The sequence below is a fragment of the Schistocerca nitens genome, chromosome 1 (genome assembly GCF_023898315.1).
Source record: "Schistocerca nitens isolate TAMUIC-IGC-003100 chromosome 1, iqSchNite1.1, whole genome shotgun sequence".
Lineage (NCBI taxonomy): Eukaryota > Metazoa > Arthropoda > Insecta > Orthoptera > Acrididae > Schistocerca > Schistocerca nitens.
This window is the reverse complement of record NC_064614.1, coordinates 416,380,747-416,404,975: the sequence shown is the minus strand read 5'-3', so window position 1 is coordinate 416,404,975 and position 24,229 is coordinate 416,380,747. Positions and strand designations below refer to the sequence as shown.

The 24,229-nt window shown below is 48.6% G+C and overlaps 11 non-coding genes across 11 annotated transcripts; all 11 read right to left on the bottom strand.

Annotated features, from left to right (window-relative positions):
• Positions 1 to 1,109: 1,109 nt before the first annotated feature.
• LOC126203569 (U1 spliceosomal RNA) lies at positions 1,110 to 1,271 on the bottom strand. The gene has a single exon (XR_007540304.1). It is a non-coding gene; the product is annotated as a U1 spliceosomal RNA (small nuclear RNA).
• Positions 1,272 to 3,371: 2,100 nt separating this feature from the next.
• On the bottom strand, positions 3,372 to 3,533 carry LOC126203558 (U1 spliceosomal RNA). Its single transcript, XR_007540299.1, has one exon. It is a non-coding gene; the product is annotated as a U1 spliceosomal RNA (small nuclear RNA).
• Positions 3,534 to 5,633: 2,100 nt separating this feature from the next.
• On the bottom strand, positions 5,634 to 5,795 carry LOC126203552 (U1 spliceosomal RNA). The gene has a single exon (XR_007540298.1). It is a non-coding gene; the product is annotated as a U1 spliceosomal RNA (small nuclear RNA).
• A 2,102-nt stretch (positions 5,796 to 7,897) lies between these two features.
• Positions 7,898 to 8,059, bottom strand: LOC126203544 (U1 spliceosomal RNA). Its single transcript, XR_007540294.1, has one exon. It is a non-coding gene; the product is annotated as a U1 spliceosomal RNA (small nuclear RNA).
• A 2,102-nt stretch (positions 8,060 to 10,161) lies between these two features.
• Positions 10,162 to 10,323, bottom strand: LOC126203784 (U1 spliceosomal RNA). The gene has a single exon (XR_007540372.1). It is a non-coding gene; the product is annotated as a U1 spliceosomal RNA (small nuclear RNA).
• Positions 10,324 to 12,424: 2,101 nt separating this feature from the next.
• Positions 12,425 to 12,586, bottom strand: LOC126203536 (U1 spliceosomal RNA). Its single transcript, XR_007540292.1, has one exon. It is a non-coding gene; the product is annotated as a U1 spliceosomal RNA (small nuclear RNA).
• Positions 12,587 to 14,687: 2,101 nt separating this feature from the next.
• On the bottom strand, positions 14,688 to 14,849 carry LOC126203531 (U1 spliceosomal RNA). Its single transcript, XR_007540291.1, has one exon. It is a non-coding gene; the product is annotated as a U1 spliceosomal RNA (small nuclear RNA).
• Positions 14,850 to 16,952: 2,103 nt separating this feature from the next.
• Positions 16,953 to 17,114, bottom strand: LOC126203524 (U1 spliceosomal RNA). The gene has a single exon (XR_007540286.1). It is a non-coding gene; the product is annotated as a U1 spliceosomal RNA (small nuclear RNA).
• A 2,102-nt stretch (positions 17,115 to 19,216) lies between these two features.
• LOC126203777 (U1 spliceosomal RNA) lies at positions 19,217 to 19,378 on the bottom strand. Its single transcript, XR_007540369.1, has one exon. It is a non-coding gene; the product is annotated as a U1 spliceosomal RNA (small nuclear RNA).
• A 2,101-nt stretch (positions 19,379 to 21,479) lies between these two features.
• Positions 21,480 to 21,641, bottom strand: LOC126203519 (U1 spliceosomal RNA). Its single transcript, XR_007540285.1, has one exon. It is a non-coding gene; the product is annotated as a U1 spliceosomal RNA (small nuclear RNA).
• A 2,101-nt stretch (positions 21,642 to 23,742) lies between these two features.
• On the bottom strand, positions 23,743 to 23,904 carry LOC126203835 (U1 spliceosomal RNA). Its single transcript, XR_007540389.1, has one exon. It is a non-coding gene; the product is annotated as a U1 spliceosomal RNA (small nuclear RNA).
• Between the last annotated feature and the right edge of the window lie 325 nt (positions 23,905 to 24,229).

Genomic DNA, 24,229 nt, shown 5'->3' with positions numbered 1-24,229 from the left:
ATGAGTAGTTTTAGATGTGCAAACATTTGAAAACGGCTGCAGGCATTACATTCACCCCTCTCTGTCTCTTTGCTTGGACCTGGAGTAAGTAAGTAAGTAAGTAAGAATAAATTAAATTGCTTGTTTTTGAAGTAGTAACAGTTCTGAAGTGTAATGAAATGGTATTAAACAATGAAGTGTATTTTTTTTTTTTTAATCCTACCTATCTCTGCAATTAGTGTACGCGAGTATTTCATAGTAATTGTCGCAATCGAAACCGAGCTTAATAATTTCATGCGGCCGTTTTCGGTCCTCCTCGTGCTTTAATTGTTCCTTTCCAAGCGTTATTTTAGGTTGCCTGCAAAGTTGTCAGGTGAAACACAACCACTGCGACGAAAGGCCATTCCTTAGAGCAGGTAGACGCCAACTGCGGCAGGAAACTGTCGTGGCCAGGAAGATATTCACTGTGTGTGGAAGTTAAGTGAGGATCCGAAGCTGACTTGCCGGCACACGTTGCAGCATTCACTCGCCAACGGCAACGAGGCAAGAAAAGGGTAAAAATACGCCGGTTCTCGTCCGATCACCGAGGTTGGCTAGAATCTATGTTTCTCGTTTTTCGGTGCAGCTCGTCATGTTATTTCCTTCGATTCACATCCCCACAAGCTCCTCAAGTGCCGCAAGTCTCGAGACGCTACGCTAGACGCTCGCTTCCGGCCCCTTCATGTACCTTGCCACAGGCGCCAAAGCGTTCGGCTGGCCGACGGCCCCTGTACGCCCGCTCGCGCCACAGCAGTCACTGTGCTTGCAGGGAATGCCGCGCCGTCGAATAACGTTTGGTGCACAATCCGTTTATGGACAGAGAATGCTAAAAGGGGCCGTTCGACCGTTAATACAGAAATCGCAGCCACGTTAGATCGCCTGAGCCATCTCGCGGCTGCCGCTGTTATTACGAGCACGCGTGCCACGCGGTTAACGAGCAGTGCGCCGGCTGTGGGTTTCGACGCCGTGTCCTAGTGCAATTTGTCGTTTTTAGTAGAGGCATCGTCGGTTATAAGAAGGTGGTAAATTACTCACCGTCAGTGCTTATCATCCGCTACGAGGAGAAGCTTTGATTGCATTAGAGATTAGCAACGGGACAGCGCGAACGCAGTCCCGACTACCAAAAATTATGCGCCCGAGTTACTCGCATTTGGAGTAATCGCGGGGGTCAGCTCGACCGAAGTGCAATGGACAAGCCTCACCCCGGAGGAACCGCCTTCATGATCACGGTATCCTCTACGCCAGGTAAGTATGCTTCTCCTCGGCCACAGGCGAATATTTGTAATGCCTCGCGCTATCGTAGTGGAACGAGAACTCTTGACGTTGTCGCATTCGGCGAAGAGCATGGTGCCGTGAATGTACTTGCTTCCTTATAAACGCGCTGTTGGCCGTCGAGTTAGCAGGCAGACAGGCACAATAACGGCCCTCTGCAGAAAGCGATGCATTTTTCGTGCGGAAGACATCGCGACTCGCGGCGCCGGCCGTTGCTGGGGTTAAGTTACTGCACCCTCCGGGAGATGGCGGGCCATGTCGGGGTTACCGCCTTCGAGCCGCCCTCTCCGCCTGAAAGTCGCCCTCTTTCTTCCGTCCGGTGTCAAAACGGCAAATGAGATTTGCTGAATGACTGTTTCTTCGAGCCACAGTGCAAGCCACAAAATCAATTGTTGCTCTTACCTTTGCTCCCTCCGTGGGAGCCCTTAGTGCCAGGAAATACGGCAGCATTGTCAATCGCCCTTGTCTGTCGCTGAGCAACCGAAGGACCAAGCTCAGACTATCAGATGTTCTAAGAAAGCTGGATGCACTCGTGGGTGTTGTACACGAGGGACAAACATCACATCACATCAGCAGGTTCTTAAGGAAAGACAATAATCAGCAAAAACTGCAGCTTACCCCATTGGACGCTGATGGAACAGAAGACACTTGAAGGTATGGTAACACTTCTTTTTTCTGTTCATCTCGAGCACTATCTGGAAAGCTCGAACAAAATTTGTCTTCACTTTAATTCAGAATGTGGAGATATTTCCTTCACGCATATGAAAGTATATGACAAAAATAATAATGCTTCATTATTTAAGCTAGATGGAAAAGTTTAGGGGAAGTAAATTAATTCGTTTAGGCTGCACCACTACTAGGTAGCACTGTGAAAACAAAGCCATTGCCATCTAATGGCAACAACACTGCTTGCTGCAGATTAATTTTGCGGCATTTCATAAATGATTAATATCTTATGACTATGGTGACGCTATGAGTAGTTTTAGATGTGCAAACATTTGAAAACGGCTGCAGGCATTACATTCACCCCTCTCTGTCTCTTTGCTTGGACCTGGAGTAAGTAAGTAAGTAAGTAAGAATAAATTAAATTGCTTGTTTTTGAAGTAGTAACAGTTCTGAAGTGTAATGAAATGGTATTAAACAATGAAGTGTATTTTTTTTTTTTTAATCCTACCTATCTCTGCAATTAGTGTACGCGAGTATTTCATAGTAATTGTCGCAATCGAAACCGAGCTTAATAATTTCATGCGGCCGTTTTCGGTCCTCCTCGTGCTTTAATTGTTCCTTTCCAAGCGTTATTTTAGGTTGCCTGCAAAGTTGTCAGGTGAAACACAACCACTGCGACGAAAGGCCATTCCTTAGAGCAGGTAGACGCCAACTGCGGCAGGAAACTGTCGTGGCCAGGAAGATATTCACTGTGTGTGGAAGTTAAGTGAGGATCCGAAGCTGACTTGCCGGCACACGTTGCAGCATTCACTCGCCAACGGCAACGAGGCAAGAAAAGGGTAAAAATACGCCGGTTCTCGTCCGATCACCGAGGTTGGCTAGAATCTATGTTTCTCGTTTTTCGGTGCAGCTCGTCATGTTATTTCCTTCGATTCACATCCCCACAAGCTCCTCAAGTGCCGCAAGTCTCGAGACGCTACGCTAGACGCTCGCTTCCGGCCCCTTCATGTACCTTGCCACAGGCGCCAAAGCGTTCGGCTGGCCGACGGCCCCTGTACGCCCGCTCGCGCCACAGCAGTCACTGTGCTTGCAGGGAATGCCGCGCCGTCGAATAACGTTTGGTGCACAATCCGTTTATGGACAGAGAATGCTAAAAGGGGCCGTTCGACCGTTAATACAGAAATCGCAGCCACGTTAGATCGCCTGAGCCATCTCGCGGCTGCCGCTGTTATTACGAGCACGCGTGCCACGCGGTTAACGAGCAGTGCGCCGGCTGTGGGTTTCGACGCCGTGTCCTAGTGCAATTTGTCGTTTTTAGTAGAGGCATCGTCGGTTATAAGAAGGTGGTAAATTACTCACCGTCAGTGCTTATCATCCGCTACGAGGAGAAGCTTTGATTGCATTAGAGATTAGCAACGGGACAGCGCGAACGCAGTCCCGACTACCAAAAATTATGCGCCCGAGTTACTCGCATTTGGAGTAATCGCGGGGGTCAGCTCGACCGAAGTGCAATGGACAAGCCTCACCCCGGAGGAACCGCCTTCATGATCACGGTATCCTCTACGCCAGGTAAGTATGCTTCTCCTCGGCCACAGGCGAATATTTGTAATGCCTCGCGCTATCGTAGTGGAACGAGAACTCTTGACGTTGTCGCATTCGGCGAAGAGCATGGTGCCGTGAATGTACTTGCTTCCTTATAAACGCGCTGTTGGCCGTCGAGTTAGCAGGCAGACAGGCACAATAACGGCCCTCTGCAGAAAGCGATGCATTTTTCGTGCGGAAGACATCGCGACTCGCGGCGCCGGCCGTTGCTGGGGTTAAGTTACTGCACCCTCCGGGAGATGGCGGGCCATGTCGGGGTTACCGCCTTCGAGCCGCCCTCTCCGCCTGAAAGTCGCCCTCTTTCTTCCGTCCGGTGTCAAAACGGCAAATGAGATTTGCTGAATGACTGTTTCTTCGAGCCACAGTGCAAGCCACAAAATCAATTGTTGCTCTTACCTTTGCTCCCTCCGTGGGAGCCCTTAGTGCCAGGAAATACGGCAGCATTGTCAATCGCCCTTGTCTGTCGCTGAGCAACCGAAGGACCAAGCTCAGACTATCAGATGTTCTAAGAAAGCTGGATGCACTCGTGGGTGTTGTACACGAGGGACAAACATCACATCACATCAGCAGGTTCTTAAGGAAAGACAATAATCAGCAAAAACTGCAGCTTACCCCATTGGACGCTGATGGAACAGAAGACACTTGAAGGTATGGTAACACTTCTTTTTTCTGTTCATCTCGAGCACTATCTGGAAAGCTCGAACAAAATTTGTCTTCACTTTAATTCAGAATGTGGAGATATTTCCTTCACGCATATGAAAGTATATGACAAAAATAATAATGCTTCATTATTTAAGCTAGATGGAAAAGTTTAGGGGAAGTAAATTAATTCGTTTAGGCTGCACCACTACTAGGTAGCACTGTGAAAACAAAGCCATTGCCATCTAATGGCAACAACACTGCTTGCTGCAGATTAATTTTGCGGCATTTCATAAATGATTAATATCTTATGACTATGGTGACGCTATGAGTAGTTTTAGATGTGCAAACATTTGAAAACGGCTGCAGGCATTACATTCACCCCTCTCTGTCTCTTTGCTTGGACCTGGAGTAAGTAAGTAAGTAAGTAAGAATAAATTAAATTGCTTGTTTTTGAAGTAGTAACAGTTCTGAAGTGTAATGAAATGGTATTAAACAATGAAGTGTATTTTTTTTTTTTTAATCCTACCTATCTCTGCAATTAGTGTACGCGAGTATTTCATAGTAATTGTCGCAATCGAAACCGAGCTTAATAATTTCATGCGGCCGTTTTCGGTCCTCCTCGTGCTTTAATTGTTCCTTTCCAAGCGTTATTTTAGGTTGCCTGCAAAGTTGTCAGGTGAAACACAACCACTGCGACGAAAGGCCATTCCTTAGAGCAGGTAGACGCCAACTGCGGCAGGAAACTGTCGTGGCCAGGAAGATATTCACTGTGTGTGGAAGTTAAGTGAGGATCCGAAGCTGACTTGCCGGCACACGTTGCAGCATTCACTCGCCAACGGCAACGAGGCAAGAAAAGGGTAAAAATACGCCGGTTCTCGTCCGATCACCGAGGTTGGCTAGAATCTATGTTTCTCGTTTTTCGGTGCAGCTCGTCATGTTATTTCCTTCGATTCACATCCCCACAAGCTCCTCAAGTGCCGCAAGTCTCGAGACGCTACGCTAGACGCTCGCTTCCGGCCCCTTCATGTACCTTGCCACAGGCGCCAAAGCGTTCGGCTGGCCGACGGCCCCTGTACGCCCGCTCGCGCCACAGCAGTCACTGTGCTTGCAGGGAATGCCGCGCCGTCGAATAACGTTTGGTGCACAATCCGTTTATGGACAGAGAATGCTAAAAGGGGCCGTTCGACCGTTAATACAGAAATCGCAGCCACGTTAGATCGCCTGAGCCATCTCGCGGCTGCCGCTGTTATTACGAGCACGCGTGCCACGCGGTTAACGAGCAGTGCGCCGGCTGTGGGTTTCGACGCCGTGTCCTAGTGCAATTTGTCGTTTTTAGTAGAGGCATCGTCGGTTATAAGAAGGTGGTAAATTACTCACCGTCAGTGCTTATCATCCGCTACGAGGAGAAGCTTTGATTGCATTAGAGATTAGCAACGGGACAGCGCGAACGCAGTCCCGACTACCAAAAATTATGCGCCCGAGTTACTCGCATTTGGAGTAATCGCGGGGGTCAGCTCGACCGAAGTGCAATGGACAAGCCTCACCCCGGAGGAACCGCCTTCATGATCACGGTATCCTCTACGCCAGGTAAGTATGCTTCTCCTCGGCCACAGGCGAATATTTGTAATGCCTCGCGCTATCGTAGTGGAACGAGAACTCTTGACGTTGTCGCATTCGGCGAAGAGCATGGTGCCGTGAATGTACTTGCTTCCTTATAAACGCGCTGTTGGCCGTCGAGTTAGCAGGCAGACAGGCACAATAACGGCCCTCTGCAGAAAGCGATGCATTTTTCGTGCGGAAGACATCGCGACTCGCGGCGCCGGCCGTTGCTGGGGTTAAGTTACTGCACCCTCCGGGAGATGGCGGGCCATGTCGGGGTTACCGCCTTCGAGCCGCCCTCTCCGCCTGAAAGTCGCCCTCTTTCTTCCGTCCGGTGTCAAAACGGCAAATGAGATTTGCTGAATGACTGTTTCTTCGAGCCACAGTGCAAGCCACAAAATCAATTGTTGCTCTTACCTTTGCTCCCTCCGTGGGAGCCCTTAGTGCCAGGAAATACGGCAGCATTGTCAATCGCCCTTGTCTGTCGCTGAGCAACCGAAGGACCAAGCTCAGACTATCAGATGTTCCAAGAAAGCTGGATGCACTCGTGGGTGTTGTACACGAGGGACAAACATCACATCACATCAGCAGGTTCTTAAGGAAAGACAATAATCAGCAAAAACTGCAGCTTACCCCATTGGACGCTGATGGAACAGAAGACACTTGAAGGTATGGTAACACTTCTTTTTTCTGTTCATCTCGAGCACTATCTGGAAAGCTCGAACAAAATTTGTCTTCACTTTAATTCAGAATGTGGAGATATTTCCTTCACGCATATGAAAGTATATGACAAAAATAATAATGCTTCATTATTTAAGCTAGATGGAAAAGTTTAGGGGAAGTAAATTAATTCGTTTAGGCTGCACCACTACTAGGTAGCACTGTGAAAACAAAGCCATTGCCATCTAATGGCAACAACACTGCTTGCTGCAGATTAATTTTGCGGCATTTCATAAATGATTAATATCTTATGACTATGGTGACGCTATGAGTAGTTTTAGATGTGCAAACATTTGAAAACGGCTGCAGGCATTACATTCACCCCTCTCTGTCTCTTTGCTTGGACCTGGAGTAAGTAAGTAAGTAAGTAAGAATAAATTAAATTGCTTGTTTTTGAAGTAGTAACAGTTCTGAAGTGTAATGAAATGGTATTAAACAATGAAGTGTATTTTTTTTTTTTTTTAATCCTACCTATCTCTGCAATTAGTGTACGCGAGTATTTCATAGTAATTGTCGCAATCGAAACCGAGCTTAATAATTTCATGCGGCCGTTTTCGGTCCTCCTCGTGCTTTAATTGTTCCTTTCCAAGCGTTATTTTAGGTTGCCTGCAAAGTTGTCAGGTGAAACACAACCACTGCGACGAAAGGCCATTCCTTAGAGCAGGTAGACGCCAACTGCGGCAGGAAACTGTCGTGGCCAGGAAGATATTCACTGTGTGTGGAAGTTAAGTGAGGATCCGAAGCTGACTTGCCGGCACACGTTGCAGCATTCACTCGCCAACGGCAACGAGGCAAGAAAAGGGTAAAAATACGCCGGTTCTCGTCCGATCACCGAGGTTGGCTAGAATCTATGTTTCTCGTTTTTCGGTGCAGCTCGTCATGTTATTTCCTTCGATTCACATCCCCACAAGCTCCTCAAGTGCCGCAAGTCTCGAGACGCTACGCTAGACGCTCGCTTCCGGCCCCTTCATGTACCTTGCCACAGGCGCCAAAGCGTTCGGCTGGCCGACGGCCCCTGTACGCCCGCTCGCGCCACAGCAGTCACTGTGCTTGCAGGGAATGCCGCGCCGTCGAATAACGTTTGGTGCACAATCCGTTTATGGACAGAGAATGCTAAAAGGGGCCGTTCGACCGTTAATACAGAAATCGCAGCCACGTTAGATCGCCTGAGCCATCTCGCGGCTGCCGCTGTTATTACGAGCACGCGTGCCACGCGGTTAACGAGCAGTGCGCCGGCTGTGGGTTTCGACGCCGTGTCCTAGTGCAATTTGTCGTTTTTAGTAGAGGCATCGTCGGTTATAAGAAGGTGGTAAATTACTCACCGTCAGTGCTTATCATCCGCTACGAGGAGAAGCTTTGATTGCATTAGAGATTAGCAACGGGACAGCGCGAACGCAGTCCCGACTACCAAAAATTATGCGCCCGAGTTACTCGCATTTGGAGTAATCGCGGGGGTCAGCTCGACCGAAGTGCAATGGACAAGCCTCACCCCGGAGGAACCGCCTTCATGATCACGGTATCCTCTACGCCAGGTAAGTATGCTTCTCCTCGGCCACAGGCGAATATTTGTAATGCCTCGCGCTATCGTAGTGGAACGAGAACTCTTGACGTTGTCGCATTCGGCGAAGAGCATGGTGCCGTGAATGTACTTGCTTCCTTATAAACGCGCTGTTGGCCGTCGAGTTAGCAGGCAGACAGGCACAATAACGGCCCTCTGCAGAAAGCGATGCATTTTTCGTGCGGAAGACATCGCGACTCGCGGCGCCGGCCGTTGCTGGGGTTAAGTTACTGCACCCTCCGGGAGATGGCGGGCCATGTCGGGGTTACCGCCTTCGAGCCGCCCTCTCCGCCTGAAAGTCGCCCTCTTTCTTCCGTCCGGTGTCAAAACGGCAAATGAGATTTGCTGAATGACTGTTTCTTCGAGCCACAGTGCAAGCCACAAAATCAATTGTTGCTCTTACCTTTGCTCCCTCCGTGGGAGCCCTTAGTGCCAGGAAATACGGCAGCATTGTCAATCGCCCTTGTCTGTCGCTGAGCAACCGAAGGACCAAGCTCAGACTATCAGATGTTCTAAGAAAGCTGGATGCACTCGTGGGTGTTGTACACGAGGGACAAACATCACATCACATCAGCAGGTTCTTAAGGAAAGACAATAATCAGCAAAAACTGCAGCTTACCCCATTGGACGCTGATGGAACAGAAGACACTTGAAGGTATGGTAACACTTCTTTTTTCTGTTCATCTCGAGCACTATCTGGAAAGCTCGAACAAAATTTGTCTTCACTTTAATTCAGAATGTGGAGATATTTCCTTCACGCATATGAAAGTATATGACAAAAATAATAATGCTTCATTATTTAAGCTAGATGGAAAAGTTTAGGGGAAGTAAATTAATTCGTTTAGGCTGCACCACTACTAGGTAGCACTGTGAAAACAAAGCCATTGCCATCTAATGGCAACAACACTGCTTGCTGCAGATTAATTTTGCGGCATTTCATAAATGATTAATATCTTATGACTATGGTGACGCTATGAGTAGTTTTAGATGTGCAAACATTTGAAAACGGCTGCAGGCATTACATTCACCCCTCTCTGTCTCTTTGCTTGGACCTGGAGTAAGTAAGTAAGTAAGTAAGAATAAATTAAATTGCTTGTTTTTGAAGTAGTAACAGTTCTGAAGTGTAATGAAATGGTATTAAACAATGAAGTGTATTTTTTTTTTTTTTTAATCCTACCTATCTCTGCAATTAGTGTACGCGAGTATTTCATAGTAATTGTCGCAATCGAAACCGAGCTTAATAATTTCATGCGGCCGTTTTCGGTCCTCCTCGTGCTTTAATTGTTCCTTTCCAAGCGTTATTTTAGGTTGCCTGCAAAGTTGTCAGGTGAAACACAACCACTGCGACGAAAGGCCATTCCTTAGAGCAGGTAGACGCCAACTGCGGCAGGAAACTGTCGTGGCCAGGAAGATATTCACTGTGTGTGGAAGTTAAGTGAGGATCCGAAGCTGACTTGCCGGCACACGTTGCAGCATTCACTCGCCAACGGCAACGAGGCAAGAAAAGGGTAAAAATACGCCGGTTCTCGTCCGATCACCGAGGTTGGCTAGAATCTATGTTTCTCGTTTTTCGGTGCAGCTCGTCATGTTATTTCCTTCGATTCACATCCCCACAAGCTCCTCAAGTGCCGCAAGTCTCGAGACGCTACGCTAGACGCTCGCTTCCGGCCCCTTCATGTACCTTGCCACAGGCGCCAAAGCGTTCGGCTGGCCGACGGCCCCTGTACGCCCGCTCGCGCCACAGCAGTCACTGTGCTTGCAGGGAATGCCGCGCCGTCGAATAACGTTTGGTGCACAATCCGTTTATGGACAGAGAATGCTAAAAGGGGCCGTTCGACCGTTAATACAGAAATCGCAGCCACGTTAGATCGCCTGAGCCATCTCGCGGCTGCCGCTGTTATTACGAGCACGCGTGCCACGCGGTTAACGAGCAGTGCGCCGGCTGTGGGTTTCGACGCCGTGTCCTAGTGCAATTTGTCGTTTTTAGTAGAGGCATCGTCGGTTATAAGAAGGTGGTAAATTACTCACCGTCAGTGCTTATCATCCGCTACGAGGAGAAGCTTTGATTGCATTAGAGATTAGCAACGGGACAGCGCGAACGCAGTCCCGACTACCAAAAATTATGCGCCCGAGTTACTCGCATTTGGAGTAATCGCGGGGGTCAGCTCGACCGAAGTGCAATGGACAAGCCTCACCCCGGAGGAACCGCCTTCATGATCGCGGTACCCTCTACGCCAGGTAAGTATGCTTCTCCTCGGCCACAGGCGAATATTTGTAATGCCTCGCGCTATCGTAGTGGAACGAGAACTCTTGACGTTGTCGCATTCGGCGAAGAGCATGGTGCCGTGAATGTACTTGCTTCCTTATAAACGCGCTGTTGGCCGTCGAGTTAGCAGGCAGACAGGCACAATAACGGCCCTCTGCAGAAAGCGATGCATTTTTCGTGCGGAAGACATCGCGACTCGCGGCGCCGGCCGTTGCTGGGGTTAAGTTACTGCACCCTCCGGGAGATGGCGGGCCATGTCGGGGTTACCGCCTTCGAGCCGCCCTCTCCGCCTGAAAGTCGCCCTCTTTCTTCCGTCCGGTGTCAAAACGGCAAATGAGATTTGCTGAATGACTGTTTCTTCGAGCCACAGTGCAAGCCACAAAATCAATTGTTGCTCTTACCTTTGCTCCCTCCGTGGGAGCCCTTAGTGCCAGGAAATACGGCAGCATTGTCAATCGCCCTTGTCTGTCGCTGAGCAACCGAAGGACCAAGCTCAGACTATCAGATGTTCTAAGAAAGCTGGATGCACTCGTGGGTGTTGTACACGAGGGACAAACATCACATCACATCAGCAGGTTCTTAAGGAAAGACAATAATCAGCAAAAACTGCAGCTTACCCCATTGGACGCTGATGGAACAGAAGACACTTGAAGGTATGGTAACACTTCTTTTTTCTGTTCATCTCGAGCACTATCTGGAAAGCTCGAACAAAATTTGTCTTCACTTTAATTCAGAATGTGGAGATATTTCCTTCACGCATATGAAAGTATATGACAAAAATAATAATGCTTCATTATTTAAGCTAGATGGAAAAGTTTAGGGGAAGTAAATTAATTCGTTTAGGCTGCACCACTACTAGGTAGCACTGTGAAAACAAAGCCATTGCCATCTAATGGCAACAACACTGCTTGCTGCAGATTAATTTTGCGGCATTTCATAAATGATTAATATCTTATGACTATGGTGACGCTATGAGTAGTTTTAGATGTGCAAACATTTGAAAACGGCTGCAGGCATTACATTCACCCCTCTCTGTCTCTTTGCTTGGACCTGGAGTAAGTAAGTAAGTAAGTAAGAATAAATTAAATTGCTTGTTTTTGAAGTAGTAACAGTTCTGAAGTGTAATGAAATGGTATTAAACAATGAAGTGTATTTTTTTTTTTTTTAATCCTACCTATCTCTGCAATTAGTGTACGCGAGTATTTCATAGTAATTGTCGCAATCGAAACCGAGCTTAATAATTTCATGCGGCCGTTTTCGGTCCTCCTCGTGCTTTAATTGTTCCTTTCCAAGCGTTATTTTAGGTTGCCTGCAAAGTTGTCAGGTGAAACACAACCACTGCGACGAAAGGCCATTCCTTAGAGCAGGTAGACGCCAACTGCGGCAGGAAACTGTCGTGGCCAGGAAGATATTCACTGTGTGTGGAAGTTAAGTGAGGATCCGAAGCTGACTTGCCGGCACACGTTGCAGCATTCACTCGCCAACGGCAACGAGGCAAGAAAAGGGTAAAAATACGCCGGTTCTCGTCCGATCACCGAGGTTGGCTAGAATCTATGTTTCTCGTTTTTCGGTGCAGCTCGTCATGTTATTTCCTTCGATTCACATCCCCACAAGCTCCTCAAGTGCCGCAAGTCTCGAGACGCTACGCTAGACGCTCGCTTCCGGCCCCTTCATGTACCTTGCCACAGGCGCCAAAGCGTTCGGCTGGCCGACGGCCCCTGTACGCCCGCTCGCGCCACAGCAGTCACTGTGCTTGCAGGGAATGCCGCGCCGTCGAATAACGTTTGGTGCACAATCCGTTTATGGACAGAGAATGCTAAAAGGGGCCGTTCGACCGTTAATACAGAAATCGCAGCCACGTTAGATCGCCTGAGCCATCTCGCGGCTGCCGCTGTTATTACGAGCACGCGTGCCACGCGGTTAACGAGCAGTGCGCCGGCTGTGGGTTTCGACGCCGTGTCCTAGTGCAATTTGTCGTTTTTAGTAGAGGCATCGTCGGTTATAAGAAGGTGGTAAATTACTCACCGTCAGTGCTTATCATCCGCTACGAGGAGAAGCTTTGATTGCATTAGAGATTAGCAACGGGACAGCGCGAACGCAGTCCCGACTACCAAAAATTATGCGCCCGAGTTACTCGCATTTGGAGTAATCGCGGGGGTCAGCTCGACCGAAGTGCAATGGACAAGCCTCACCCCGGAGGAACCGCCTTCATGATCACGGTATCCTCTACGCCAGGTAAGTATGCTTCTCCTCGGCCACAGGCGAATATTTGTAATGCCTCGCGCTATCGTAGTGGAACGAGAACTCTTGACGTTGTCGCATTCGGCGAAGAGCATGGTGCCGTGAATGTACTTGCTTCCTTATAAACGCGCTGTTGGCCGTCGAGTTAGCAGGCAGACAGGCACAATAACGGCCCTCTGCAGAAAGCGATGCATTTTTCGTGCGGAAGACATCGCGACTCGCGGCGCCGGCCGTTGCTGGGGTTAAGTTACTGCACCCTCCGGGAGATGGCGGGCCATGTCGGGGTTACCGCCTTCGAGCCGCCCTCTCCGCCTGAAAGTCGCCCTCTTTCTTCCGTCCGGTGTCAAAACGGCAAATGAGATTTGCTGAATGACTGTTTCTTCGAGCCACAGTGCAAGCCACAAAATCAATTGTTGCTCTTACCTTTGCTCCCTCCGTGGGAGCCCTTAGTGCCAGGAAATACGGCAGCATTGTCAATCGCCCTTGTCTGTCGCTGAGCAACCGAAGGACCAAGCTCAGACTATCAGATGTTCTAAGAAAGCTGGATGCACTCGTGGGTGTTGTACACGAGGGACAAACATCACATCACATCAGCAGGTTCTTAAGGAAAGACAATAATCAGCAAAAACTGCAGCTTACCCCATTGGACGCTGATGGAACAGAAGACACTTGAAGGTATGGTAACACTTCTTTTTTCTGTTCATCTCGAGCACTATCTGGAAAGCTCGAACAAAATTTGTCTTCACTTTAATTCAGAATGTGGAGATATTTCCTTCACGCATATGAAAGTATATGACAAAAATAATAATGCTTCATTATTTAAGCTAGATGGAAAAGTTTAGGGGAAGTAAATTAATTCGTTTAGGCTGCACCACTACTAGGTAGCACTGTGAAAACAAAGCCATTGCCATCTAATGGCAACAACACTGCTTGCTGCAGATTAATTTTGCGGCATTTCATAAATGATTAATATCTTATGACTATGGTGACGCTATGAGTAGTTTTAGATGTGCAAACATTTGAAAACGGCTGCAGGCATTACATTCACCCCTCTCTGTCTCTTTGCTTGGACCTGGAGTAAGTAAGTAAGTAAGTAAGAATAAATTAAATTGCTTGTTTTTGAAGTAGTAACAGTTCTGAAGTGTAATGAAATGGTATTAAACAATGAAGTGTATTTTTTTTTTTTTTAATCCTACCTATCTCTGCAATTAGTGTACGCGAGTATTTCATAGTAATTGTCGCAATCGAAACCGAGCTTAATAATTTCATGCGGCCGTTTTCGGTCCTCCTCGTGCTTTAATTGTTCCTTTCCAAGCGTTATTTTAGGTTGCCTGCAAAGTTGTCAGGTGAAACACAACCACTGCGACGAAAGGCCATTCCTTAGAGCAGGTAGACGCCAACTGCGGCAGGAAACTGTCGTGGCCAGGAAGATATTCACTGTGTGTGGAAGTTAAGTGAGGATCCGAAGCTGACTTGCCGGCACACGTTGCAGCATTCACTCGCCAACGGCAACGAGGCAAGAAAAGGGTAAAAATACGCCGGTTCTCGTCCGATCACCGAGGTTGGCTAGAATCTATGTTTCTCGTTTTTCGGTGCAGCTCGTCATGTTATTTCCTTCGATTCACATCCCCACAAGCTCCTCAAGTGCCGCAAGTCTCGAGACGCTACGCTAGACGCTCGCTTCCGGCCCCTTCATGTACCTTGCCACAGGCGCCAAAGCGTTCGGCTGGCCGACGGCCCCTGTACGCCCGCTCGCGCCACAGCAGTCACTGTGCTTGCAGGGAATGCCGCGCCGTCGAATAACGTTTGGTGCACAATCCGTTTATGGACAGAGAATGCTAAAAGGGGCCGTTCGACCGTTAATACAGAAATCGCAGCCACGTTAGATCGCCTGAGCCATCTCGCGGCTGCCGCTGTTATTACGAGCACGCGTGCCACGCGGTTAACGAGCAGTGCGCCGGCTGTGGGTTTCGACGCCGTGTCCTAGTGCAATTTGTCGTTTTTAGTAGAGGCATCGTCGGTTATAAGAAGGTGGTAAATTACTCACCGTCAGTGCTTATCATCCGCTACGAGGAGAAGCTTTGATTGAATTAGAGATTAGCAACGGGACAGCGCGAACGCAGTCCCGACTACCAAAAATTATGCGCCCGAGTTACTCGCATTTGGAGTAATCGCGGGGGTCAGCTCGACCGAAGTGCAATGGACAAGCCTCACCCCGGAGGAACCGCCTTCATGATCACGGTATCCTCTACGCCAGGTAAGTATGCTTCTCCTCGGCCACAGGCGAATATTTGTAATGCCTCGCGCTATCGTAGTGGAACGAGAACTCTTGACGTTGTCGCATTCGGCGAAGAGCATGGTGCCGTGAATGTACTTGCTTCCTTATAAACGCGCTGTTGGCCGTCGAGTTAGCAGGCAGACAGGCACAATAACGGCCCTCTGCAGAAAGCGATGCATTTTTCGTGCGGAAGACATCGCGACTCGCGGCGCCGGCCGTTGCTGGGGTTAAGTTACTGCACCCTCCGGGAGATGGCGGGCCATGTCGGGGTTACCGCCTTCGAGCCGCCCTCTCCGCCTGAAAGTCGCCCTCTTTCTTCCGTCCGGTGTCAAAACGGCAAATGAGATTTGCTGAATGACTGTTTCTTCGAGCCACAGTGCAAGCCACAAAATCAATTGTTGCTCTTACCTTTGCTCCCTCCGTGGGAGCCCTTAGTGCCAGGAAATACGGCAGCATTGTCAATCGCCCTTGTCTGTCGCTGAGCAACCGAAGGACCAAGCTCAGACTATCAGATGTTCTAAGAAAGCTGGATGCACTCGTGGGTGTTGTACACGAGGGACAAACATCACATCACATCAGCAGGTTCTTAAGGAAAGACAATAATCAGCAAAAACTGCAGCTTACCCCATTGGACGCTGATGGAACAGAAGACACTTGAAGGTATGGTAACACTTCTTTTTTCTGTTCATCTCGAGCACTATCTGGAAAGCTCGAACAAAATTTGTCTTCACTTTAATTCAGAATGTGGAGATATTTCCTTCACGCATATGAAAGTATATGACAAAAATAATAATGCTTCATTATTTAAGCTAGATGGAAAAGTTTAGGGGAAGTAAATTAATTCGTTTAGGCTGCACCACTACTAGGTAGCACTGTGAAAACAAAGCCATTGCCATCTAATGGCAACAACACTGCTTGCTGCAGATTAATTTTGCGGCATTTCATAAATGATTAATATCTTATGACTATGGTGACGCTATGAGTAGTTTTAGATGTGCAAACATTTGAAAACGGCTGCAGGCATTACATTCACCCCTCTCTGTCTCTTTGCTTGGACCTGGAGTAAGTAAGTAAGTAAGTAAGAATAAATTAAATTGCTTGTTTTTGAAGTAGTAACAGTTCTGAAGTGTAATGAAATGGTATTAAACAATGAAGTGTATTTTTTTTTTTTTTTTAATCCTACCTATCTCTGCAATTAGTGTACGCGAGTATTTCATAGTAATTGTCGCAATCGAAACCGAGCTTAATAATTTCATGCGGCCGTTTTCGGTCCTCCTCGTGCTTTAATTGTTCCTTTCCAAGCGTTATTTTAGGTTGCCTGCAAAGTTGTCAGGTGAAACACAACCACTGCGACGAAAGGCCATTCCTTAGAGCAGGTAGACGCCAACTGCGGCAGGAAACTGTCGTGGCCAGGAAGATATTCACTGTGTGTGGAAGTTAAGTGAGGATCCGAAGCTGACTTGCCGGCACACGTTGCAGCATTCACTCGCCAACGGCAACGAGGCAAGAAAAGGGTAAAAATACGCCGGTTCTCGTCCGATCACCGAGGTTGGCTAGAATCTATGTTTCTCGTTTTTCGGTGCAGCTCGTCATGTTATTTCCTTCGATTCACATCCCCACAAGCTCCTCAAGTGCCGCAAGTCTCGAGACGCTACGCTAGACGCTCGCTTCCGGCCCCTTCATGTACCTTGCCACAGGCGCCAAAGCGTTCGGCTGGCCGACGGCCCCTGTACGCCCGCTCGCGCCACAGCAGTCACTGTGCTTGCAGGGAATGCCGCGCCGTCGAATAACGTTTGGTGCACAATCCGTTTATGGACAGAGAATGCTAAAAGGGGCCGTTCGACCGTTAATACAGAAATCGCAGCCACGTTAGATCGCCTGAGCCATCTCGCGGCTGCCGCTGTTATTACGAGCACGCGTGCCACGCGGTTAACGAGCAGTGCGCCGGCTGTGGGTTTCGACGCCGTGTCCTAGTGCAATTTGTCGTTTTTAGTAGAGGCATCGTCGGTTATAAGAAGGTGGTAAATTACTCACCGTCAGTGCTTATCATCCGCTACGAGGAGAAGCTTTGATTGCATTAGAGATTAGCAACGGGACAGCGCGAACGCAGTCCCGACTACCAAAAATTATGCGCCCGAGTTACTCGCATTTGGAGTAATCGCGGGGGTCAGCTCGACCGAAGTGCAATGGACAAGCCTCACCCCGGAGGAACCGCCTTCATGATCACGGTATCCTCTACGCCAGGTAAGTATGCTTCTCCTCGGCCACAGGCGAATATTTGTAATGCCTCGCGCTATCGTAGTGGAACGAGAACTCTTGACGTTGTCGCATTCGGCGAAGAGCATGGTGCCGTGAATGTACTTGCTTCCTTATAAACGCGCTGTTGGCCGTCGAGTTAGCAGGCAGACAGGCACAATAACGGCCCTCTGCAGAAAGCGATGCATTTTTCGTGCGGAAGACATCGCGACTCGCGGCGCCGGCCGTTGCTGGGGTTAAGTTACTGCACCCTCCGGGAGATGGCGGGCCATGTCGGGGTTACCGCCTTCGAGCCGCCCTCTCCGCCTGAAAGTCGCCCTCTTTCTTCCGTCCGGTGTCAAAACGGCAAATGAGATTTGCTGAATGACTGTTTCTTCGAGCCACAGTGCAAGCCACAAAATCAATTGTTGCTCTTACCTTTGCTCCCTCCGTGGGAGCCCTTAGTGCCAGGAAATACGGCAGCATTGTCAATCGCCCTTGTCTGTCGCTGAGCAACCGAAGGACCAAGCTCAGACTATCAGATGTTCTAAGAAAGCTGGATGCACTCGTGGGTGTTGTACACGAGGGACAAACATCACATCACATCAGCAGGTTCTTAAGGAAAGACAATAATCAGCAAAAACTGCAGCTTACCCCATTGGACGCTGATGGAACAGAAGACACTTGAAGGTATGGTAACACTTCTTTTTTCTGTTCATCTCGAGCACTATCTGGAAAGCTCGAACAAAATTTGTCTTCACTTTAATTCAGAATGTGGAGATATTTCCTTCACGCATATGAAAGTATATGACAAAAATAATAATGCTTCATTATTTAAGCTAGATGGAAAAGTTTAGGGGAAGTAAATTAATTCGTTTAGGCTGCACCACTACTAGGTAGCACTGTGAAAACAAAGCCATTGCCATCTAATGGCAACAACACTGCTTGCTGCAGATTAATTTTGCGGCATTTCATAAATGATTAATATCTTATGACTATGGTGACGCTATGAGTAGTTTTAGATGTGCAAACATTTGAAAACGGCTGCAGGCATTACATTCACCCCTCTCTGTCTCTTTGCTTGGACCTGGAGTAAGTAAGTAAGTAAGTAAGAATAAATTAAATTGCTTGTTTTTGAAGTAGTAACAGTTCTGAAGTGTAATGAAATGGTATTAAACAATGAAGTGTATTTTTTTTTTTTTTTAATCCTACCTATCTCTGCAATTAGTGTACGCGAGTATTTCATAGTAATTGTCGCAATCGAAACCGAGCTTAATAATTTCATGCGGCCGTTTTCGGTCCTCCTCGTGCTTTAATTGTTCCTTTCCAAGCGTTATTTTAGGTTGCCTGCAAAGTTGTCAGGTGAAACACAACCACTGCGACGAAAGGCCATTCCTTAGAGCAGGTAGACGCCAACTGCGGCAGGAAACTGTCGTGGCCAGGAAGATATTCACTGTGTGTGGAAGTTAAGTGAGGATCCGAAGCTGACTTGCCGGCACACGTTGCAGCATTCACTCGCCAACGGCAACGAGGCAAGAAAAGGGTAAAAATACGCCGGTTCTCGTCCGATCACCGAGGTTGGCTAGAATCTATGTTTCTCGTTTTTCGGTGCAGCTCGTCATGTTATTTCCTTCGATTCACATCCCCACAAGCTCCTCAAGTGCCGCAAGTCTCGAGACGCTACGCTAGACGCTCGCTTCCGGCCCCTTCATGTACCTTGCCACAGGCGCCAAAGCGTTCGGCTGGCCGACGGCCCCTGTACGCCCGCTCGCGCCACAGCAGTCACTGTGCTTGCAGGGAATGCCGCGCCGTCGAATAACGTTTGGTGCACAATCCGTTTATGGACAGAGAATGCTAAAAGGGGCCGTTCGACCGTTAATACAGAAATCGCAGCCACGTTAGATCGCCTGAGCCATCTCGCGGCTGCCGCTGTTATTACGAGCACGCGTGCCACGCGGTTAACGAGCAGTGCGCCGGCTGTGGGTTTCGACGCCGTGTCCTAGTGCAATTTGTCGTTTTTAGTAGAGGCATCGTCGGTTATAAGAAGGTGGTAAATTACTCACCGTCAGTGCTTATCATCCGCTACGAGGAGAAGCTTTGATTGCATTAGAGATTAGCAACGGGACAGCGCGAACGCAGTCCCGACTACCAAAAATTATGCGCCCGAGTTACTCGCATTTGGAGTAATCGCGGGGGTCAGCTCGACCGAAGTGCAATGGACAAGCCTCACCCCGGAGGAACCGCCTTCATGATCGCGGTACCCTCTACGCCAGGTAAGTATGCTTCTCCTCGGCCACAGGCGAATATTTGTAATGCCTCGCGCTATCGTAGTGGAACGAGAACTCTTGACGTTGTCGCATTCGGCGAAGAGCATGGTGCCGTGAATGTACTTGCTTCCTTATAAACGCGCTGTTGGCCGTCGAGTTAGCAGGCAGACAGGCACAATAACGGCCCTCTGCAGAAAGCGATGCATTTTTCGTGCGGAAGACATCGCGACTCGCGGCGCCGGCCGTTGCTGGCGTTAAGTTACTCCACCCTCCGGGAGATGGCGGGCCATGTCGGGGTTACCGCCTTCGAGCCGCCCTCTCCGCCTGAAAGTCGCCCTCTTTCTTCCGTCCGGTGTCAAAACGGCAAATGAGATTTGCTGAATGACTGTTTCTTCGAGCCACAGTGCAAGCCACAAAATCAATTGTTGCTCTTACCTTTGCTCCCTCCGTGGGAGCCCTTAGTGCCAGGAAATACGGCAGCATTGTCAATCGCCCTTGTCTGTCGCTGAGCAACCGAAGGACCAAGCTCAGACTATCAGATGTTCTAAGAAAGCTGGATGCACTCGTGGGTGTTGTACACGAGGGACAAACATCACATCACATCAGCAGGTTCTTAAGGAAAGACAATAATCAGCAAAAACTGCAGCTTACCCCATTGGACGCTGATGGAACAGAAGACACTTGAAGGTATGGTAACACTTCTTTTTTCTGTTCATCTCGAGCACTATCTGGAAAGCTCGAACAAAATTTGTCTTCACTTTAATTCAGAATGTGGAGATATTTCCTTCACGCATATGAAAGTATATGACAAAAATAATAATGCTTCATTATTTAAGCTAGATGGAAAAGTTTAGGGGAAGTAAATTAATTCGTTTAGGCTGCACCACTACTAGGTAGCACTGTGAAAACAAAGCCATTGCCATCTAATGGCAACAACACTGCTTGCTGCAGATTAATTTTGCGGCATTTCATAAATGATTAATATCTTATGACTATGGTGACGCTATGAGTAGTTTTAGATGTGCAAACATTTGAAAACGGCTGCAGGCATTACATTCACCCCTCTCTGTCTCTTTGCTTGGACCTGGAGTAAGTAAGTAAGTAAGTAAGAATAAATTAAATTGCTTGTTTTTGAAGTAGTAACAGTTCTGAAGTGTAATGAAATGGTATTAAACAATGAAGTGTATTTTTTTTTTTTTTAATCCTACCTATCTCTGCAATTAGTGTACGCGAGTATTTCATAGTAATTGTCGCAATCGAAACCGAGCTTAATAATTTCATGCGGCCGTTTTCGGTCCTCCTCGTGCTTTAATTGTTCCTTTCCAAGCGTTATTTTAGGTTGCCTGCAAAGTTGTCAGGTGAAACACAACCACTGCGACGAAAGGCCATTCCTTAGAGCAGGTAGACGCCAACTGCGGCAGGAAACTGTCGTGGCCAGGAAGATATTCACTGTGTGTGGAAGTTAAGTGAGGATCCGAAGCTGACTTGCCGGCACACGTTGCAGCATTCACTCGCCAACGGCAACGAGGCAAGAAAAGGGTAAAAATACGCCGGTTCTCGTCCGATCACCGAGGTTGGCTAGAATCTATGTTTCTCGTTTTTCGGTGCAGCTCGTCATGTTATTTCCTTCGATTCACATCCCCACAAGCTCCTCAAGTGCCGCAAGTCTCGAGACGCTACGCTAGACGCTCGCTTCCGGCCCCTTCATGTACCTTGCCACAGGCGCCAAAGCGTTCGGCTGGCCGACGGCCCCTGTACGCCCGCTCGCGCCACAGCAGTCACTGTGCTTGCAGGGAATGCCGCGCCGTCGAATAACGTTTGGTGCACAATCCGTTTATGGACAGAGAATGCTAAAAGGGGCCGTTCGACCGTTAATACAGAAATCGCAGCCACGTTAGATCGCCTGAGCCATCTCGCGGCTGCCGCTGTTATTACGAGCACGCGTGCCACGCGGTTAACGAGCAGTGCGCCGGCTGTGGGTTTCGACGCCGTGTCCTAGTGCAATTTGTCGTTTTTAGTAGAGGCATCGTCGGTTATAAGAAGGTGGTAAATTACTCACCGTCAGTGCTTATCATCCGCTACGAGGAGAAGCTTTGATTGCATTAGAGATTAGCAACGGGACAGCGCGAACGCAGTCCCGACTACCAAAAATTATGCGCCCGAGTTACTCGCATTTGGAGTAATCGCGGGGGTCAGCTCGACCGAAGTGCAATGGACAAGCCTCACCCCGGAGGAACCGCCTTCATGATCACGGTATCCTCTACGCCAGGTAAGTATGCTTCTCCTCGGCCACAGGCGAATATTTGTAATGCCTCGCGCTATCGTAGTGGAACGAGAACTCTTGACGTTGTCGCATTCGGCGAAGAGCATGGTGCCGTGAATGTACTTGCTTCCTTATAAACGCGCTGTTGGCCGTCGAGTTAGCAGGCAGACAGGCACAATAACGGCCCTCTGCAGAAAGCGATGCATTTTTCGTGCGGAAGACATCGCGACTCGCGGCGCCGGCCGTTGCTGGGGTTAAGTTACTGCACCCTCCGGGAGATGGCGGGCCATGTCGGGGTTACCGCCTTCGAGCCGCCCTCTCCGCCTGAAAGTCGCCCTCTTTCTTCCGTCCGGTGTCAAAACGGCAAATGAGATTTGCTGAATGACTGTTTCTTCGAGCCACAGTGCAAGCCACAAAATCAATTGTTGCTCTTACCTTTGCTCCCTCCGTGGGAGCCCTTAGTGCCAGGAAATACGGCAGCATTGTCAATCGCCCTTGTCTGTCGCTGAGCAACCGAAGGACCAAGCTCAGACTATCAGATGTTCTAAGAAAGCTGGATGCACTCGTGGGTGTTGTACACGAGGGACAAACATCACATCACATCAGCAGGTTCTTAAGGAAAGACAATAATCAGCAAAAACTGCAGCTTACCCCATTGGACGCTGATGGAACAGAAGACACTTGAAGGTATGGTAACACTTCTTTTTTCTGTTCATCTCGAGCACTATCTGGAAAGCTCGAACAAAATTTGTCTTCACTTTAATTCAGAATGTGGAGATATTTCCTTCACGCATATGAAAGTATATGACAAAAATAATAATGCTTCATTATTTAAGCTAGATGGAAAAGTTTAGGGGAAGTAAATTAATTCGTTTAGGCTGCACCACTACTAGGTAGCACTGTGAAAACAAAGCCATTGCCATCTAATGGCAACAACACTGCTTGCTGCAGATTAATTTTGCGGCATTTCATAAATGATTAATATCTTATGACTATGGTGACGCTATGAGTAGTTTTAGATGTGCAAACATTTGAAAACGGCTGCAGGCATTACATTCACCCCTCTCTGTCTCTTTGCTTGGACCTGGAGTAAGTAAGTAAGTAAGTAAGAATAAATTAAATTGCTTGTTTTTGAAGTAGTAACAGTTCTGAAGTGTAATGAAATGGTATTAAACAATGAAGTGTATTTTTTTTTTTTTTAATCCTACCTATCTCTGCAATTAGTGTACGCGAGTATTTCATAGTAATTGTCGCAATCGAAACCGAGCTTAATAATTTCATGCGGCCGTTTTCGGTCCTCCTCGTGCTTTAATTGTTCCTTTCCAAGCGTTATTTTAGGTTGCCTGCAAAGTTGTCAGGTGAAACACAACCACTGCGACGAAAGGCCATTCCTTAGAGCAGGTAGACGCCAACTGCGGCAGGAAACTGTCGTGGCCAGGAAGATATTCACTGTGTGTGGAAGTTAAGTGAGGATCCGAAGCTGACTTGCCGGCACACGTTGCAGCATTCACTCGCCAACGGCAACGAGGCAAGAAAAGGGTAAAAATACGCCGGTTCTCGTCCGATCACCGAGGTTGGCTAGAATCTATGTTTCTCGTTTTTCGGTGCAGCTCGTCATGTTATTTCCTTCGATTCACATCCCCACAAGCTCCTCAAGTGCCGCAAGTCTCGAGACGCTACGCTAGACGCTCGCTTCCGGCCCCTTCATGTACCTTGCCACAGGCGCCAAAGCGTTCGGCTGGCCGACGGCCCCTGTACGCCCGCTCGCGCCACAGCAGTCACTGTGCTTGCAGGGAATGCCGCGCCGTCGAATAACGTTTGGTGCACAATCCGTTTATGGACAGAGAATGCTAAAAGGGGCCGTTCGACCGTTAATACAGAAATCGCAGCCACGTTAGATCGCCTGAGCCATCTCGCGGCTGCCGCTGTTATTACGAGCACGCGTGCCACGCGGTTAACGAGCAGTGCGCCGGCTGTGGGTTTCGACGCCGTGTCCTAGTGCAATTTGTCGTTTTTAGTAGAGGCATCGTCGGTTATAAGAAGGTGGTAAATTACTCACCGTCAGTGCTTATCATCCGCTACGAGGAGAAGCTTTGATTGCATTAGAGATTAGCAACGGGACAGCGCGAACGCAGTCCCGACTACCAAAAATTATGCGCCCGAGTTACTCGCATTTGGAGTAATCGCGGGGGTCAGCTCGACCGAAGTGCAATGGACAAGCCTCACCCCGGAGGAACCGCCTTCATGATCACGGTACCCTCTACGCCAGGTAAGTATGCTTCTCCTCGGCCACAGGCGAATATTTGTAATGCCTCGCGCTATCGTAGTGGAACGAGAACTCTTGACGTTGTCGCATTCGGCGAAGAGCATGGTGCCGTGAATGTACTTGCTTCCTTATAAACGCGCTGTTGGCCGTCGAGTTAGCAGGCAGACAGGCACAATAACGGCCCTCTGCAGAAAGCGATGCATTTTTCGTGCGGAAGACATCGCGACTCGCGGCGCCGGCCGTTGCTGGGGTTAAGTTACTGCACCCTCCGGGAGATGGCGGGCCATGTCGGGGTTACCGCCTTCGAGCCGCCCTCTCCGCCTGAAAGTCGCCCTC